The sequence below is a fragment of the Lagenorhynchus albirostris genome, chromosome 1 (genome assembly GCF_949774975.1).
Source record: "Lagenorhynchus albirostris chromosome 1, mLagAlb1.1, whole genome shotgun sequence".
NCBI lineage: Eukaryota > Metazoa > Chordata > Mammalia > Artiodactyla > Delphinidae > Lagenorhynchus > Lagenorhynchus albirostris.
Genome location: NC_083095.1, coordinates 141,301,586 through 141,319,661, shown reverse-complemented (window position 1 = coordinate 141,319,661; position 18,076 = coordinate 141,301,586). Strand labels below are relative to the sequence as shown.

General features: G+C 39.8%; 1 protein-coding gene and 1 pseudogene across 2 annotated transcripts in view; one reads left to right on the top strand and one right to left on the bottom strand.

Annotated features, from left to right (window-relative positions):
• LRRK1 (leucine rich repeat kinase 1) overlaps positions 1 to 18,076 on the top strand; it is a 166,792-nt gene that overhangs the window by 14,295 nt on the left and 134,421 nt on the right. The window lies entirely within an intron of this gene.
• On the bottom strand, positions 3,926 to 17,234 carry LOC132513321 (large ribosomal subunit protein eL39-like; annotated as a pseudogene).

The following is an 18,076-nucleotide window of genomic DNA, read 5'->3' as shown; positions in this document are numbered from 1 at the left end:
TGAAATTTCATAACAAAAGACCTGGGTGAGGGTCGTTATCCTTCATGCTGCTTGGTACAGGGTAGGCCAACAATTTATCCCTTTCAGGCCTGGAAAAGTCCTTGTATTTTCATTGATAGTATTATCTTCCTCTGCTTTTTCTCTTTATTGTTTTGGTTTGTTTGCTTTTCTGGAACTCCTGTTGCTTATCTTTTCCCTCAGGTTTTCCAACCCTTCTTAACTTCCAGAAGCTCTTTCCTATTCTTGATTGTTTCTTTTCATAGCATTCTGTTCCTGTCACATATATGCAGTGTCTTCTTGAATTCTCTTGAGGATCCTAATAGGCATTTATTTTATTTTGATATCAATCTTACTATCTTCTCAGTTAATTTCTTAATTTATTTCTTAATGCAAATTCATTGATTAAAATAAACATTTTTACAATGAATTCCAGATAAACCAATAATTATAGGATTCAAAGCATTATTAGGGAAATTTGCAATCAACTAGAAGGCTGTTACCAGAGCTCTGGAAAGAAGGCCCAGGGTAGCCCAGGACGGTGGGGCAGGAAAGGACGAAGAGGATGGAGTGGGAATCTTTTCTGAGGACTTATGTAACAAACTACTGCATAACTCACTGGCTTAAAACCACAGCAGTTTATAGTTTCCTGGGATTCTGTGAGTCAGGAATCAGCAGGGCTCAGTGGGTGGTTCTTCTTGCCTCACTCACATGTCTGATAATTCGGTGCTCCTCACCGTGACTGCTCTTCCCACATGCTCATCCAGACATCCACCCCCAGCCTGTTTACAGCTTAGCAGTTGAATTCCCAGAGCTCAGAAGCAGAAACTCTGAGGCCTTACTAAGGCTTATGCCTGAACTGTCTCTTCATCGCTTCTTCCGCCCTCTGTTGGTCAAAACAAGTCAGAAGGTAAATCCGGATTCCATGCAGGATTGGAAATATTAGATTCCAGCTCCCAAAGGAAGGAATGCCAAAAGTTTGTGGTCATCTTTGACACAGCACACCACAGAAATCGATAATGCATTAGATGTGAGGAGTAAAAGAAAAAGGAATCAAGGATGTACACACACTCAGATTTAACTGATATTAATATTAAGCCATTTTCACTTCAACAATTATTTTAAGAAGTAAAACATGACAAGAATAGTTAGAGCCCCCTTTGGAACTCTCCCTGGTAACTGCTCTTCATAAACCCCCAAAGGTAGCCATTATTCAAAGTTAGTATGGACGTTTTGCCATGTTTTATACCATTGTTAATTATGTCAGTGCCTATAAATACGTAGTATTGTTTCTGTCCCACCAGGCAGTCCCCTCTGGTCAACAAAAATTCTGTAACATCACCTGCCTGGGTTAAGGAAGAGGCTTCATTGAGGGAGAGGAAATCACAAAGCCTGGGTCTGCAGGATGGGTTGCCTGTGGTCCCCAGTCTCTCATCCTCTCACAGGGAGGCTTGCCAGGGCATCTGCTGCATGGGAGTGGGTTCCAGTCCAGCAGAGGGTCCAGCATGGACCTCCACTCCCAGAGGCTAGCCTCTTCATGATGTGGCAGGGTGGGTGCTGGCTGCCTATAGGGGAATCACTTGGGGCTGTGGGATGTTATAGAACCTCCAGGCACTAGACCCATGGAAACTGAGCTTGGATGCCATCCCTTCATCCAAGGGAGAGGTGGGCATCCCTCAGCTGCCTCATTGTCCAGGTTTGAGGAGTGGCAACCAGAGTCACGTTTGGGCAGTCCTGCTCTTTTCAGAACAGTCTCCATATTTAAGATTTTAAAATAAATATTTTCATACTGTGCCAATCTTTTTGTAATTTAATTTTTTAATCAACACTAAGTTTGTACTGTATAAGAGCTTTATTTTCCAAGAAGCTGGATAAAACCTTTTACCTATAAAACCGTCTAGGCCTGGTGCTTTTTTATGGGTAGACTTTTACATTATTGATTCCATTTCATTAAAGACTGTAGGTTTATTTAAATTTTCCATTTCTTCTTGAGTTAATTTTGTGAATACATTTTTCTAGATAGTCACCCATTTAATCTAGATTTTCAAGTGTATTAGCATAAAGTTCCTAGTGGCTTCAGGATTTAAAATATGTTTTTAGATGACATCATTTAGTTTTCATAGATACATCATATACTCGATATAAAATTCAAAAGTACAAAAGGGAATACAGTGAAAAGTATTCCCTCCCACTCTGGTCCCTAGTTTTCCAGTTCTCCTTTCTTCCAAAGAATCAGAGAAAATAGTTTCCTCTCTCTTTTTTTCCCTCAGAAATCAGTTTCTTAGGCCTAGATTCAAAATGGCTTTTTTCTTTTCATAAATCTTTAGCCTAGGCAGAATTTTGAAATTGTTATGTTTTTATCTCAGTTTTTTTTTCCATCTTTTATATTATGGAAAATTTTGAACGCATCATAAAAGTGAGAGAATACTGTAATGGACCTCTCTGTATCCATTGCCCCAACTTTAGCAATTACCACACATAGCCAATCTTGATCTATTCATATTCCCTTCCATTTCTCTCTAGATTATTTAGAACCCAATTCCAAACGTCATATGTTAAGAAGTGTTTAAAAAAGTCCAACTCAGTACATTTTGTATACATTTTTTAAAATAAAAAATATGGGCTTAATAACATCAGATATCTAGTCAGCATTCTAATGCCCTTGATTGTCTCATAATTTATTTTTATCAATGGTTGACTTGAATCAGGTTTGTTACTGAGTCTCTTAATTTCTACCTTTCTCCCTCACTTCCTTTTTCCTTGCAATTTAATTGTTGATAAAACCACATTGCTTATCCTTTGTAGTTTCCCACAGTCTGGATTTTGGTGATTGCATCCAGTGTGGTGCTCCTCTGTGCTTCCATAGATCCAGAGGCTTGATTACATTCAGTAAGACTTGGCAAGAACACTAAATAACTAGTGTTGTGTATTTCCTATTGTTTCACCACAGGAGTCAAATGATGTCTAATTGTCTGTCTTTGCTGTTCAAATTTTTCAGTAATTTTGGTGTTGTCAGCATGATACTTCATCATAAAGGTTGTAATGGTTTTTCAGCTTTTCACCTAATGATTTTATCAGTCATCAATCATTGCTTTATATCAGTTATTTCTTTGGGGTTGTGAAGTGGTGATATTTTAAGTCTACCATTCTTTCTTCATCTAGCTGAAATGTATCTCTAAAGAAAGACTTTCTCCCATCAACTCTGTGGTACCTTGAGATACGGTTTGTATGTGAAAGTCAGGATGAATGAATCTTTCCCTTATTTTAATTATTTCATTTTCTGAAAATGGATCAATTCCCTAGCATCTTTCAAAGGTGACCGATAAAGTGTGTCCTTTTAATATTATTGCTCATTCATGAATTTTTACTTTTTTATTTCTGATGCTAAAATTATTCATCTTTTGCCAGCTGAAGCCCCTTTGGGTTGGTTTCTCTATCTTTTGACATAACCCCAGGAGTCTTTGATAACATCCTGCTTTCTGATGTGACAAGATATTCCAGGCTCCTGTGGTCCAGTTCCTGTCCCAGACCTGCCATCTCTCATGATTTAATTCTCTAGTGTATATTTTTGTCTCCTTTCTCATTCCAGATATTGTCCGTACTTTTGCTACCCCCACCCTCGTTTCTTATTTTTTTGATCAATCTGTCAATAAGATTGTTTCATGAGTCCTTTGAAAGAAGCAGCTTTGGGTTTTGTTGTTGCTTTTTTTAGTGTCTTTGCTTTCTATTTATTTTTTTCCAACGAAAGATCTCACATTTATTCCTGAGCCAACCCACTAGTGCAGAAACATAGAAACAAAGAGGAAAATTATTTTCCCAATAAAACACATCCAGCTGTCCAAATAGTAGTGGTTTTCAGAGTGATATGGTTAAGATGCACATGACCTTGATACAGCAAAAATACGCATGCCATTTCATGTGTGATTCCTTATAGACCCAGATTGGGTCTTCTCCAATGTCTTCTCTTGGAGTTGTACCTGATTTTATTACATTTTCATCTGAATCCACTGGAGAATAAGACGATTCTGCTTCTGTTTCTTGGCCAGGAATCGCTTGATCCTGAAAGTCTTGGGAGAGGACAGGGTGAGGAACAGAGTTAACCACACACACCAAGATGGCGGACAAAAACTCTTTGGTTTCTATTTAATTAATTTTTTTTTTTTTTGGCTGTGCCATGTCTTAGTTGCAGGATGTGGGATCTTCCTTGCCACCTGGGGGATCTTTGTTGTGGCATACGGGCTCTTAGTTGCGGCATGCGGGATCTAGTTCCCTGACCAGGGATGGAACCCGGGCCCCCTACATTGGGAACGCAGTCTTTTTTTTTTTAAGTTTAACATTGGAGTGGTTTATTATATTAGAAAGCTTCTGTAAGTCTCAGAACGTTAATTCTTTTTTTTTTTAACATCTTTATTGGAGTATAATTGCTTTACAATGTTGTGTTAGTTTCTGCTGTATAACAAAGTGAATCAACTATATGTATACATATATCTCCATACCCCCTCCCTCTTGTGTCTCCCTCCCACCCTCTCTATTCCACCCCTCTAGGTGGTCACAAAGCACGGAGCTGATCTCCCTGTGCTATGTGGCTGCTTCCCACTAGCTATATATTAAACATTTGGTAGTGTATATATGTCAATGCCACTCTCTCACTTTGTCCCAGCTTACCCTTCCCCCCCCCATGTCCTCAAGTCCATTCTCTACGTCTTCATCTTTATTCCTGTCCTGACCCTAGGTTCTTCAGAACCTTTTTTTTTTTTTAGATTCCATATATATGCGTTACCATACGGTATTTGTCTCTCTCTTTCTGACTTACTTCACTCTGTATGACAGACTCTAGGTCTAGCCACCTCATTACAAATAGCTCAATTTTGTTTCTTTTTATGGCTGAGTAATATTCCATTGTATATATATGCCACATCTTCTTTATCCATTCATCTGTTAATGGACCCTTAGGTTGCTTCCATATCCTGGCTATTGTAAATAGTGCTGCAATGAACTTTGTGGTACATGATTCTTTTTGAATTATGGTTTTCTCGTATATGCCCAGTAGTGGGATTTCAGGGTCATATGGTAGTTCTATTTTTAGTTTTTTAAGGAACCTCCATACTGTTCTCCATAGTTGCTGTATCAATTTACATTCCCACCAACAGTGCAAGAGGGTTCCCTTTTCTCCACACCCTCTCCAGGGAACACAGAGTCTTAACCACTGGACCACCAGGGAAGTCCCTCTATTTAATTAATTTTTGCTTTTATCTTTATTTTCTTCTTTTTCCTAAATTTACTCCTCCCCTCTTCAACTTCTTGAGTAGTATGCTCTAACTTCTGAGAACCCATCTTTTTTTCAACTTGAGAATGTTTCTTATTTATTTGAGTACATGGTTCTGGAATTCTTATTAGACACGTTTTGAAAAACATCAAGGATCATCTTCCATGTCTCTTTAATTTTTTTGTCTGTACTTTAACTTCTTTGTGTCTTGCTGCTGCACCCTCTGCTTGGTTTTCCACGTTGCTGATTTGTCCTCTAGCTCTCTCCATTATACTCTGCCACCCACTTACTGTGTTTTACAGATCAACTCTTTTGTTTTAATCTCCTAGCTTTTCAGTCAATTCTTGTGTATGGATGCTGCGTCCTCTTGTATCTCTCCAAGACGTTAGTCATATTTATTCTAAGGTCTTGTTCTTGCTTTACTAACACTGGTACTAGATGGAGATGGGACCCCGAGATTCTGGAAAGCCAGAACCCGAGATCCTGCTTAGGGGGGCTCAGGCACTGACTCGGTCTTTTCCTCCCAGATGAGAGTAGTGGTTGCTGATAGCAAGTTAATCATCAACCAAAGAGTCCAGAGTTTGTCCACACTCCCTTATCTCGGTGACTGGGTTATTTGTGTAGGTTTTCCCACTGAACAGTAATGTAAGGGTGCAGCAAGAGATACAGGCTCTCAGATCTGGAAAGACCCTACCTTGCCTAAGCATTGTCACTGTCAACTGCTGACTTCCCCTTGGGGACTCTGAGGCCCAAAGGGGAACTGCGGTGGGATATGCCTCATCCTCTCCTGCCCTGGGGGGGTCAACATGCTCCCAGTGGCACTGGGTCCTTGGCTAAATAAGCAGAGAACTCAATTTAGCTTCACTTTCTGTGTGTAGGGTTGGGGGTGGGGAGGGGTCTCTTCCTGCCCTGCTTGCAGGCTCTGTTATCGGAATTGGGTGCTTCTCCTTTATGGCATTCATCTTCCTCAAATGTTTGTGGGTACATGGTTGGATGTTGATCTTTGTGTTTGGGATTCCCCATAGCTGTCTGTGAACGCAGTTTTGGTCAACGCAGCCTGCAGATAGGGGGGCAGGGAGACTGCAGTGGACTGTCCTGGGGGTGCACCCAGAGTATGTCTTCTGGGTGGGGGGCTCCACGAGCTGCCTGAATGTCACCCACCACCTAAAGTTCCACACTTCCTCTCTAGTGCACAGGGGGCAGAAACCTCTTCCCCCCACTGCCTGGCGCAGGCTGGAGAAAGGCTTACTGTGAGTTTCCCCTCCGAGCAGTCCCCCTGCTGGTGGCTCTAGGGGCCTTGCTTCCCCTATGCTCTCCAGGCAGCCTTGGAGCACTCCTGAACCTTGCCTACCTCATGCACGATGGTTTCTGGACCTATTAGGTCTCCTTCTTGTTTTCTGTGTTCACATGGCTTGTTGAGTTTGGTGTATATATATATATATATATTTATATATATATAAATAACTTTTAAGGACTTGGGGCAGGAGGTTGTGGCTACAGCCAGGGCTCAGCCTCCTGTCTGGATCCTATCTCAGCCTGCTGTCTGCATCCTATCTCCCAGCATCTCCTTGGCATCTCTGAGGTGTGCAATTTGCAGGAGAAACTGAGTGATGGTGTCAAGGATGTGGACTTTGCAGTCGGAAGGAGCTGGGTTCAAATCCTGGTCCCTCTGCACCCCAGTCCTCATCTGTAACACAGAAATGGTTAGAATCTGTTTGCAGAATGCTTAGCACCATGCGAAGTGTGCATGCTTGGTAGTTACTCAGTAAATTATGTAGCCTCACCTGGACTCTAGTTCTGTTAACTGAAACTGATAATAATATTACACTGATAAAAATGGGGAGGTCCTTAAAAATGGGAGGCCTTTGATTTTATTGGGCTTGAAGCCATAGAAAGCATGGAATTTACAACGTGTCCAGTCCTCATTTTCGAATGTGTCTATCACTGAAATGTGATGACCCCTAATCTAATCATCAAAATTGTTTTAATTAAAACTGTTTAAATTTTAATTGAAAATGTTTTCATTAAAGTCAAAATCTTTCCTTGCCTTATCTTCAGAATGCTTTTTTGGACCAGATTAGCAAAATCTGTTTGTTTCCTACTAAAGCTTGAAGTTCTAATACTCATGAGTATCTTTTAAATGTTCAGCTGAAAACTGTCCATAAGGAGTGCCTTGAACTCATCGAGAAATAGTGACGGCTGAGTCAGGTTTCGGTGGGCAAAGGGCCACAGTAGCAGAACCCAGGCATTCTTGGGATGTTTGCGGTTTCTGAGGAATCATGGAGCTTCTTGCTTTAATGATCAGAATATCACTCATAAAAACAAAGGGCCATATTGTTGTCTGGCCAGGGTTTGTATTAACTGAAGAAGTTTGTACTATGTGAGTGGGCATTTCCATAGAGGAAAATAGCTGTGAATGTGGCAATCACAGAGCGGTCTGGTCCAACTCAGCCACAGGCTACAAACCCAGCCGCAGAGGAGTGCGGCACCCAGGAATGTAAACTCTTGCTCAGACTGAAGATCTTCTCTGCGTTTTTGTCTCAGGGCAAAGGGGTGAGGCTGCAGGCGTTTGCTTCTGTTAAGCATTATCCTTTATGCAGATACATTTGTGGTGTTTGCTTTTAACTTTTCAGCGGCCACGTTGTAATCACCCAAGGGCTTCCCTTCAAATCTAAGAGTTAAATACATCAACTCATAACTCTGCGAGCTACAGAGGACCCCTGATCCTGGCTTGTTGCTTTTTTTGGTTTGCCTGCTTTGGGATTTAGAAGGCAGATGGCAGTCCCTGTTTTGAGGCAAATCAGCTGGAGTCAATTTTTGTTGTTTGAACTCAAGGGTGTGTATCTCTGCCTGAAGACATGCAGAGGAAAAGGCAGAGCAAATGACTTCATGTATTTTTCCTTGCCAAGATCTTAAAACTTTAGTTGTTTGAATATAGTCACACAGCTCAAAAACCATTCTTTGATTTTTACATCCCTACAGAATGTCTTTATGTGTATACAAGCAAAACAAATATAGATTCTTATTTTCCCTCTTTTATACAATGTATAGCTGATCACACACACCATTCTGTACCTTGCCTGTTTCTTTCACACATTCGTGCTATCATCATCATCATTCTTTTGACAAATGCACAGAATTCTATTGTGTTGTACCTCAGTTTATGTAAGCAGTCTCCTTTACTGGACATTTGGGCTATTCTTAATATTTTGTTACAACAAAAAATGCTGTGATGTCTTTTCACATGTATACAAGCATATCTACGCAATAAATTCTCAAAGTGATGGGTCAAAGGACATATGCTTCTGAAAATCTGCCAGATAGTGCCAAATCACCCTCCATGGGAGTTTTTCCTGTTTACACCCAACCTCCACAATGTATGTGCTTGCCTGTTTCCCTATAGGCCTGACAACAGTGTTTGTTATCAAATTTTTGTTTTTTCCTAATCTGATGTGTGAAAAATGGTGTCTCAGTATAGTTTTAATATGCATTTCTCTTATGATAAGTGAGGCTTAGGCATGTTTTAGTGTGTGTAAGAGCTGGTTATATTTACTTTTTTTGAACTCTCTCTTCATATCTTTTGCTTATCAACCTCTAGGACTTCATTGATCTTTCCTTATCTTTCCTTGGAGCTCTTCACATTGACATTGTATCTAGTGGGTAACTAGATGCCCTATCCAGATCAATTTACAAGCCCAGAAGAACTGAAATGAGAACTTTGAATGTCCAAGGGGCTATAAGTAGAAATGTTTTGCTTTTTTCTTAATTATTGAATTAATATAAATTAAATGTACACTGTCTAGGGGAATTCATGATAAATATACAGGATCGTATGAAGGAAACTTTAAGAATATTTAAGTAAATCTGATAAGGGGTAAATATCCAAAATATATAAAGAACTCATACAACTCACTATAAAAAAAAAAACCTGATTAAAAAATGGGCAGAGGACCTAAATAGGCATTTTTCCAAAGAAGACATACAGATAGCCAACAGGCACATGAAAAGATGCTCAACATCACTAATCATCAGGGAAATGCAAATCAAAACCACGATGAGATACTACCTTATACCTCTCAGAATGGCTATCATCAAATCATCAAAATGTCTACAAATAACAAATATTGGCAAGGATGTGGAGAAAAGGGAACACTTGTGCACTGTTGGTGAGAATGTAAATTGGTGCAAACACTATGGAAAACAGTATACAGGTTCCTCAAAAAATTAAAAATAGAACTACTATATGATCCAGCCATTCCACTCCTGGGTTCATATCCAAAGAAAATGAAAACATTAATTCAAAAAGATATATGCACCCCAATGTTCACAGTAGCATTATTTACAATAGCCAAGATATGAAAGCAGCTTAAGTGTCCATCAATAGATGAATGGATAAAGAAGATGTGGTATATATGTACAATGGAATATTACTCACCCATAAAAAAGAATGAAATTTTGCAATTTACAACAACATGGATGGACCCGGAGGGTATTATGCTAAGTGAAATAAGTCAGACAGAGAAAGACAAATACTGTATGTTTTCACTTATATGTGGAATCTAAAAAAATAAAACAAACAAGTGAATATAAGAAGATAGAAACAGACTCACAGCTACAGAGAACAAGCTAGTGGTTACCAGAGGGGAGAATGTGGGGGGAGACAAGATCAAGGAAGGGGAGGAAGAAGTATGAACTACTAGGTATAAAATAAATAAGATACAAGAGTGTAATGTACAGCACAGGGAATATAACCAATATTTTATAATAACTTTAAATGGAGTATAATCTATAAAAATCTCGAATCACTATTATTGTACACCTGAAACTAATATAATATTGTAAGTCAGCTGTACTTCAATTTTAAAAATGACAAATAGTCCTCTTGTATAGGAAGACAACATTGTAAATATGTCAGTTCTCTACATGTTGATTTTATAATTCAGTGCACTTGCAGTTAAAATACAAACAGGATTTCTTTTTAGAACATGAACAAAGAATAATAAATTCTACCTAGAAAAATAAGCATATAAGAATAGCCAAGAAGATTCAAATGAGGAGGAGGTCAGTTGAGAGGAGGGCAGAGTAGTTCCATCATATGTTAGAATTATTACAATGCCATAGTAATGAAATGTGTTGGAGAGTAGAAATGGAAAGGACAGGGAAAGCAATGGGACAGAGTAGCAACTCAAAAATAAGCCAAAATGGGACTTCCCTGGTGGTCCAGTTGTTAAGGCTTCACCTTCCAATGCAGGTTTGATCCCCGGTTGGGGAGCTAAGATCCCACATGCCTCGCGGCCAAAAAAAAAAAATAGGTCCAAATGCACATTGCTTTTGCTTTACTATTTAGGATTTCAAATTAGTCCAGAAAAGAAAGTTTACTTGGCAATAGGACAAAAATAACATATTGCTTTCTCACTTCCACACCAAAATCAATTTCAGATGAATCAAATATTTAAACATAAAAATGAACACCATTAAAAGTCTATGAAAATGATAAATTAAAATAATTTTGGAGGGAGAGGGACTTTTTCCTAAGCACAGCACAAAACCCAGATATCATAAAGGAGAAGATTAATACAATGATTACATAACAGTTAGAACTATTCTGTAGAAAAGCCTCTCAAGTGACAACCAACAAATAGGTAAAAACTATCTTCAACATATACCACAAAGAGCACTGGCAAATCAATGATAGAAAGAATATTACAATTTTCAAATGAACCAAAAAATAGAGTTTAGTTCATTGAAAAAGATAGATGATGGGTAAACATGAAAATATGCCGAATGTCATTCATATGGAAAGAAATGGAAACCAGAACCAATTATGAGATATGTTATTTTGCTTTGCAGATTGGAAACAATCAGGAAGTTTGATATTATTTAAGGCAGCAAAGATATAACTTATGCTGTTTTTCATATTTTATTTTAAACTAATATTGAGTTGATAATTAAGTAAGGATATAATTGATGCAACTTTTGGAAAAGCAAATTGGCAATCTTTATAAAAATCAAGGCTGACTATATCCTCTGCTCCTTCCACTGCTAGGAATTTAACCTGGAGATACAGTTCAGGTGAGAAATGCACAGGTAGGGATGTTCAGCACAGCAGTGAAGGGGATTACACAGAACTAGACATGCCCTAAATGTCCATCAATGAGGACAAAGGGCTACCATGAAAACAGGTATGATGGATCTCCATGTGCCGACACAGAACTTTTAAGTGAGGGAAGCAAGTTATAGAACATAATCATAGTATATTCCATTTGTTAAAAAGGTAGAAGAGGAGAAATGAATATATATGTGAGATTCAGGGAAATCACTCATAACCTCTGTATTCCAAGGAAACTCCAGCCTGGAATCTTAAAACAAAATCAAAAAGAAGTTTAAATCTTTACTGAAGTTTCTCAACAGGACATCCACAGGGAATTCCATTTAAAGCATACAGCTAAGCCTCTGAACTCGTTTGCCCAGATCTTTCCCAGAAGTTCACAGAATGCAGTCTCTATTCTCAATCTCTAATCTTGTATTCTCAAGAGACCTCCAGGTATTTCCCCCAAAGCCAACCTGTCTTGTCTTGGTGAGTGTATGTCTGTCTGTCTGCCCTGCTTCTGCTCTTTCCAGTGCAGATGCCTCAGCAGCCTGCCCTGACCGCCCTGCACCAGAAAAGTGCACTCTGCCTAGGAGAATGAGGAGATAGAGGCAGGACACCTCCTTGCAGGTTTTCTCCTCACCGTCAGTACTTAAGGATGCATGGAGATTATGGACGGGCATGGGGAGAATCCTTGGCAGTTACCCATAAGTACAGGGCGTGGGCCTCTCCCTCTTTCAGGAACCACAAGTGCTGCACTTGTTCTTCTGCACTGTGCCAGAGCTGCCACTTTGGGTCATAATTCAGGCTCCTCATTTGCCCTCAGCTGAGCCTCTGCCTTCCCAGCTCTAGGATGGGGTGAGCAGACCCAGCACACAGGGTCATTGGGGGCTGGGATGTTGTGTGTCCCATCCAGGGGGGAGGTAATGGGAGCTGCCCTGAGAATCACAAAACAGTAGGAGATGATGCCCCAGTATATAGAACTCTTTCTCTTTCCTTCTTACCTTCGCAGAGGACTCTGATTACAGAAGTCCCATAGTTTCTGTAGCCAGTTCTCTATAGATGGACATCTAGATTGTTTCCCCTGCAATAATGATGCAATAAATAATCTTGTGTAGACATCATTTTGCATTTTTGCTGTTGTATCTTTGGCATAAATGTCTAAAATACAGAGTGTTGGGCTGAGGGAAAATGCAGATGTAATTTTGCTAGGTATTGGTAATTCCCCTCCATGGAGGCTGTGCAATTTTGTATTCCCTCCAGCAATGTAAGAGCATGCTTCTTTCATCATATTAACCCTTTGTCTGTAATATAGGGTTTTCTTTTCTAATTGGTCATTCTAATTTTCCTTTCTCATTTGTCATTTGTCCTTTTATCTAGTTTGTGTGTTTTAGGACACATAGAGTTTTGTGGAGATTTTTCTTTATGTGTTTAAATTGTGTTTGTCCATAAAGCAAGCCTCAATAAATTTAAAAGGATTGAAATAAAACAAAATATGTTCTCTGACCACAGTGGTATAAAATTAGAAATCAATAACAGAAGGAAATTTGGGAAATTCACAAATATGTGGAAATGAAACAACATGCTCCTAAATAACCAGTGAGTTAAAGAAGAAATCACAAGGGAAATTAGAGCACACATTGATATGAATGAAAACAAAACACAACATGCTAAAACTTAGAGGATGCAGGTAAAGCAGTGCTTAGAAGGAAATTTATAGCTATACCCACCTATATTAAAAAAGAAGATCTCAAATCAATATCCTAACCTTCCATCTTAAGAAACTAGAAAAGAAGGAACAGATTAAACCCACAGCAAGCAGAGGGAAGAACAAAGATTAGAGCAGAAATAAATGAAATAGAGACTAGAAAAACAATAGAGAAAATCAGAGAAATCTACCAAAAGTTGGTTCTTTGAAAAAAATATTTACAAATTTTCACTTAGAATGACCAAGAAAAATAAGCGACAAGGCTCAGATTACTAAGATCAGGAATGAAAAGGGGACATCACTGTCAACTGTACATAAATAAAAAATAATTATAAGAGAATACTATGGACAGTTGTACACCAACAAATTCAGTACCTTAAATGAGGTGGATAAATCCTTAGAAAGACACAAACTACCTAAACTGACTCAAGAAAGAATAGGAAATCTGTACAGACTTATAACAAGTAGAGAGATTGAATTAATAATTTTAAAAATGCGCCACAAAGAAAAGCCAGGCCCAAATGACTTCACTGGTGAATTTTATCAAGCATTTAAAGAAGAATTGGTGGAAAGGAAAATCCAGAAGGGCCTGAAGGTGTCCTTCTCTTTTACCAGGAGAATTCTGTGCCCTGTGGCCATCCTGAATGATATTGCAGATGGGCAAGATTAGAGTGAACCCCTCCCTCACTGACACACAGAGAGCTCTGGAAGCCCAGTGAGTTGAATCCAAGAAGTTGTTAATGAGCACCTACTATGTGCATGGCACAGTGCTAGGGACACACGATGCTGACTGAGTATCTGCAGGCCCAGCTTGCCGGCACCACCAAGCAGAAGGGAGGCAGACAGATCCTCACAACAGGGGTGGTCCCAGTCAGGCCAGGTGCAGACAGAGGGAGGAGAAGGAAGCCCATGGGAAGGGCCCCAGGGCTCCCTGGGGGGTAGCATCCATACTGGGCCTGGAAGCAGGGAAGGGGTGGGGCTCCTTCCAGGAGGGAGAGACACAAGAGTGAAGGCTGAGGGAGCCTGAGGTCCACAGAGAAAGTGGGGGTGCAGTGTCAGTGCCTCACAGTTGCCTGGAGTTGGGGGGAAGGGGACAGGCATTATGGAAATAACCCCCATTTGTGTGCCAGTCCTTTTATTTTGGGGAGCATGCATTTTTCAGCATTGTTATATGTGTCATTTTTTGTTTGGGGATTTTGTTTCGTTTCTGTTTTTCACAAGAAGATGACAAGATTCAGACATCTCAAATACTTGCCAAGACCATGCAGCTGTTGAGCAATAGACTGGGACTTGAACCCAAGTCTTCTCATTTTAGTACAGTTCTATTTCTGTTGCCACGTGTGTTAGCATGGTTCACAGTTCTCAGTAAAAGACACGACTGGAAAAATCTTGGTGCCTCATCCTAAAGTTCCCTCTGGATTGAGATATTTTCTTCTTTCCTTGTGTCCATCTTTGCCCAGAGGAATTTGGATTTAGTTAGAAATTTCACGTTGTTAATCTGAAAGGTGTATTTTAAAAAACTATTTTTCCATTATAGCAGTAACAGAGAAATAACTGGAAAATAGAGGAAATGGGGAAAAGATAACCTCAAATTCCATCACATGAGAAAAACCAAAGTTATCATCTGGGGTCTTTCCTTCCGGTCAGTTTCCTGTGTTGTGGGGTCCCTCCATGTGCTCGATGTGATAAGCATTTTAATGCATTTAATAATTTACAAAACCACCATTCTTTGCTATACTAAGCCATGCAGAAATCAGCATCTTTATGCATGTTTCCTTTTGTTTTCCTGCATAGTGCTTTTTTAAAATAAATTTATTTATTTTTAGCTGTGTTGGGTCTTCGTTGCTGCGCATGAGCTTTTGCTAGTTGCGGCGAGCAGGGGCTTCTCTTGTTGCAGAGCACAGGCTCTAGGCGTGTGGGCTTCAGTAGTTGCAGCACGCAGCCTCAGTAGTTGTGGCTCGTGGGCTCTAGAGCACAGGCTCAGTAGTTGTGGCGCACGGGCTTAGTTCCTCCGCGGCATGTGGGATCTTCCCAGACCAGGGCTCGAACCCGTCCGTGTCCCCTGCATTGGCAGGTGGATTCTTAACCACTGCACCACCAGGGAAGTCCCTGCATACTGCTTTTTAAATGTATAGAATTATTCCATTAGTCACTTCCCTGGAAGCAGGATTGCAGTGACAGAGGTTGGCCCAGCCCTCAGTGGGCCCAGCCCACAATCACCTCCCCAGAGATCAGAGTATGACTATTTCTTTTTATATCTTCAGATTGCACCTTTTTATATTATGTGAGTATTAAATAAAGGAACTGTCTTACTTCTGTGATTTTTGTTTCCTCAGAAGGATGGTTCATCTTTCTTGACCAGGTCAGTGTCTGTTGACCATCCCAAGTCTCTCGAGCGTGGCATTTGTTGTAGATGTTTAAAAGTAAAATCTGGACTTCCCTGGTGGTCCAGTGGTTAAGACTCCGCACTTCCACTGCAGGGGGCACAGGTTTGATCCCTGGTCGGGGAACTAAGATACCATGCCGCACGTCACAGCCAAAATAAATAAATTAATAAAAATTTAAAACCCAGTCTTCTTTAAAAAAAAAAAGTAAGATCTGGGATAAACAACAAGGTCCTACTGTATAGCACAGGGAACTATATTCAATATCCTGTGATAAACCATAATGGAAAAGAATTTTAAAAAAGAATGTGTGTATATATATGTATAACTGAATCACTTTGCTATACAGCAGAAATTAACACAACATTGTAAATCAACCATACTTCAATTACAAAAAAAAAAGTAAAATCTGGGAAGAATACAGCTTCACACTCTAGCTCTTCCTGCCTGTCTCATCAAGGTGTGTCCTCAGGCTCTAGCTCAGCACATAGTAAGTATTGTTTATAAAATGAATGAGCAATAAATAAATGAATTTTTGGGAGAGGAACTAAGTGTTGGAAAGAATTCATCTTTGTAGCTCTGTATTTCTGTGTCTCTCTTCCACTGCTACTGAATTCATGGAGGATCTGTTTTTTCCATCTAATGAGACAGAATCATCTCACCTTTTAGTTCCTACATGTTTGCCAAGGACATTACATTCTGAATAATTGCCCCATGTTTGGTTGGGCACACCCAGCCTGGGAAGTAAGGGGTTGGACTTTGACGACAGGTGCCCAGGGTTCAAGTCCCAGCTCTGCTGTTAGGAACTGGGTGGAGGCACTTTCACCAATCACCTGGAGCACTGGTCATCTGGTGGAAAGTGGTGATGAGAACCCTGCCTTGCATGGGTGTTGGGAGGAAGGCAGATGTATGCAGGGCGTTTCTTACAGCATCTGGCAGTATTCAATAAATGGTACCAATTACTGATATACTAAATGTTATCATAGACCATTTTATTTTCTCTTTTAAAGTCCATGACACCTTTGCCAGTTATTTTCTGGGAAATTTTCTTGTTCTTTTTATTTCCAGAGCAACTGAGTCAAGACTTGGTATACCCAAGAGTTGCTTTAGCTTGAATAATACCATCAAAGGACTAGTTCATTAAGTCAGACTGAAAGTAGTCAACTTTGTGCTGGATACACTTCATCATTTTCTTTTTCTTAATTTCAAAATCAATACAAACTGATGAGAAAAAGGGAAAGATATTGGCAAACACAGAAAAACACAAATAGAAAAAAATCTCTGATCATTTCACCTGCTGCTATCATGTACTTGTGTTCCTCAGCTTTTCTTTCTAAACAGAGAGAAACAGACAGACTAAATTTTTGTAAACAAAAATAATAGACTATACTCATTAGAACTCTTCTTTTTTCCCAAAATAAATTCTTTCACTTTGCGTATTTTCAAATGACATCAACCAATCTTCTGTATTATATATTTTTTCCATTTTTCACTGTCTGTGTTCCATATTCTATTCTTTTAGCTTAATATTGTATAAGTCTTTTCTGTACTTTTCCTTAGTCTCCATTATCATCAGTTTTAATGGCTGCATGGTAGCTCCTCATTTTGAAGTATCTTGAGGTTCTACTATTTTCGTCGGCTCAGGCTGCTATAAAATTGCCACACACTGGGTGCCTTAAACAACAGGCATTTACTTCTCACGTCGGAGGCTGGGAAGTCCAGGATGAGGTACTGGCTGATTCTGTTCTTGGTGAAGACCCACTTCCTGGTTGTGGATGGCCATCTTCTCATCGTGTCCTCATGTGGGACAGAGAAGTAAGGTCTCTGTCTCTTCTGGGAGGGCACTAATCCCATCATGGCAGCTCCACCTTCATAAGCCAGTCACTTCCTGGAGACCCACCTCCTAATACCATCATACTGGGGATTATGGTTAACATGAAATTTAGGGGGACAAAACATGCAGTCTATCTCAAGTATTAAACTGGAAAGAAGAGAGACACAGATGTAGAAAATGGACGTATGGATACAAGGGGGGGGGAAGGGGGGGTTGATGAATTGGGAGATTGGGATTGACATATATACACTACTATATATAAAATAGATAGCTAATGAGTGCATACCGTATAGCACAGGGAACTCTACTCAATGCTCTGTGGTGACCTAAATGGGAAGGAAATCCAAAAAAGAGGGGATGTATACATTTAGCTGATTCACTTTGCTGTACAGCAGAAACTAACACAACATTGCAAAGCAACTATACTCCAATAAAAATTAAAAAAAAAAAAGAATGTATAGGGGAATTCCCTGGTGGTCCAGTGGTTAGGACTCAGTGCTTCCACTGAAGGGGGCACAGGTTCGATCCCTAATTAAGGAACTAAGATCCTGCACGTTGCAAGGGGTGGCAAGCCCCCCCGCCCGCCCCAAAAAAAGATTGTATATATTGTATAACTGAATCACTTTGCTGTACGGCAGAAATTAACACAACATTGTAAATCAAGTATACTTCAATTTAAAAATGTTTCCTATGGGAAAAAATAATAAACTGGAAAGAAGAGTAGTAGGATTTCTATGGGCTCTAGGGTCACAAAGACTTGCTGCTGTCACTCTTGCCCCTGCTCCTTGCCAGCCTGTCA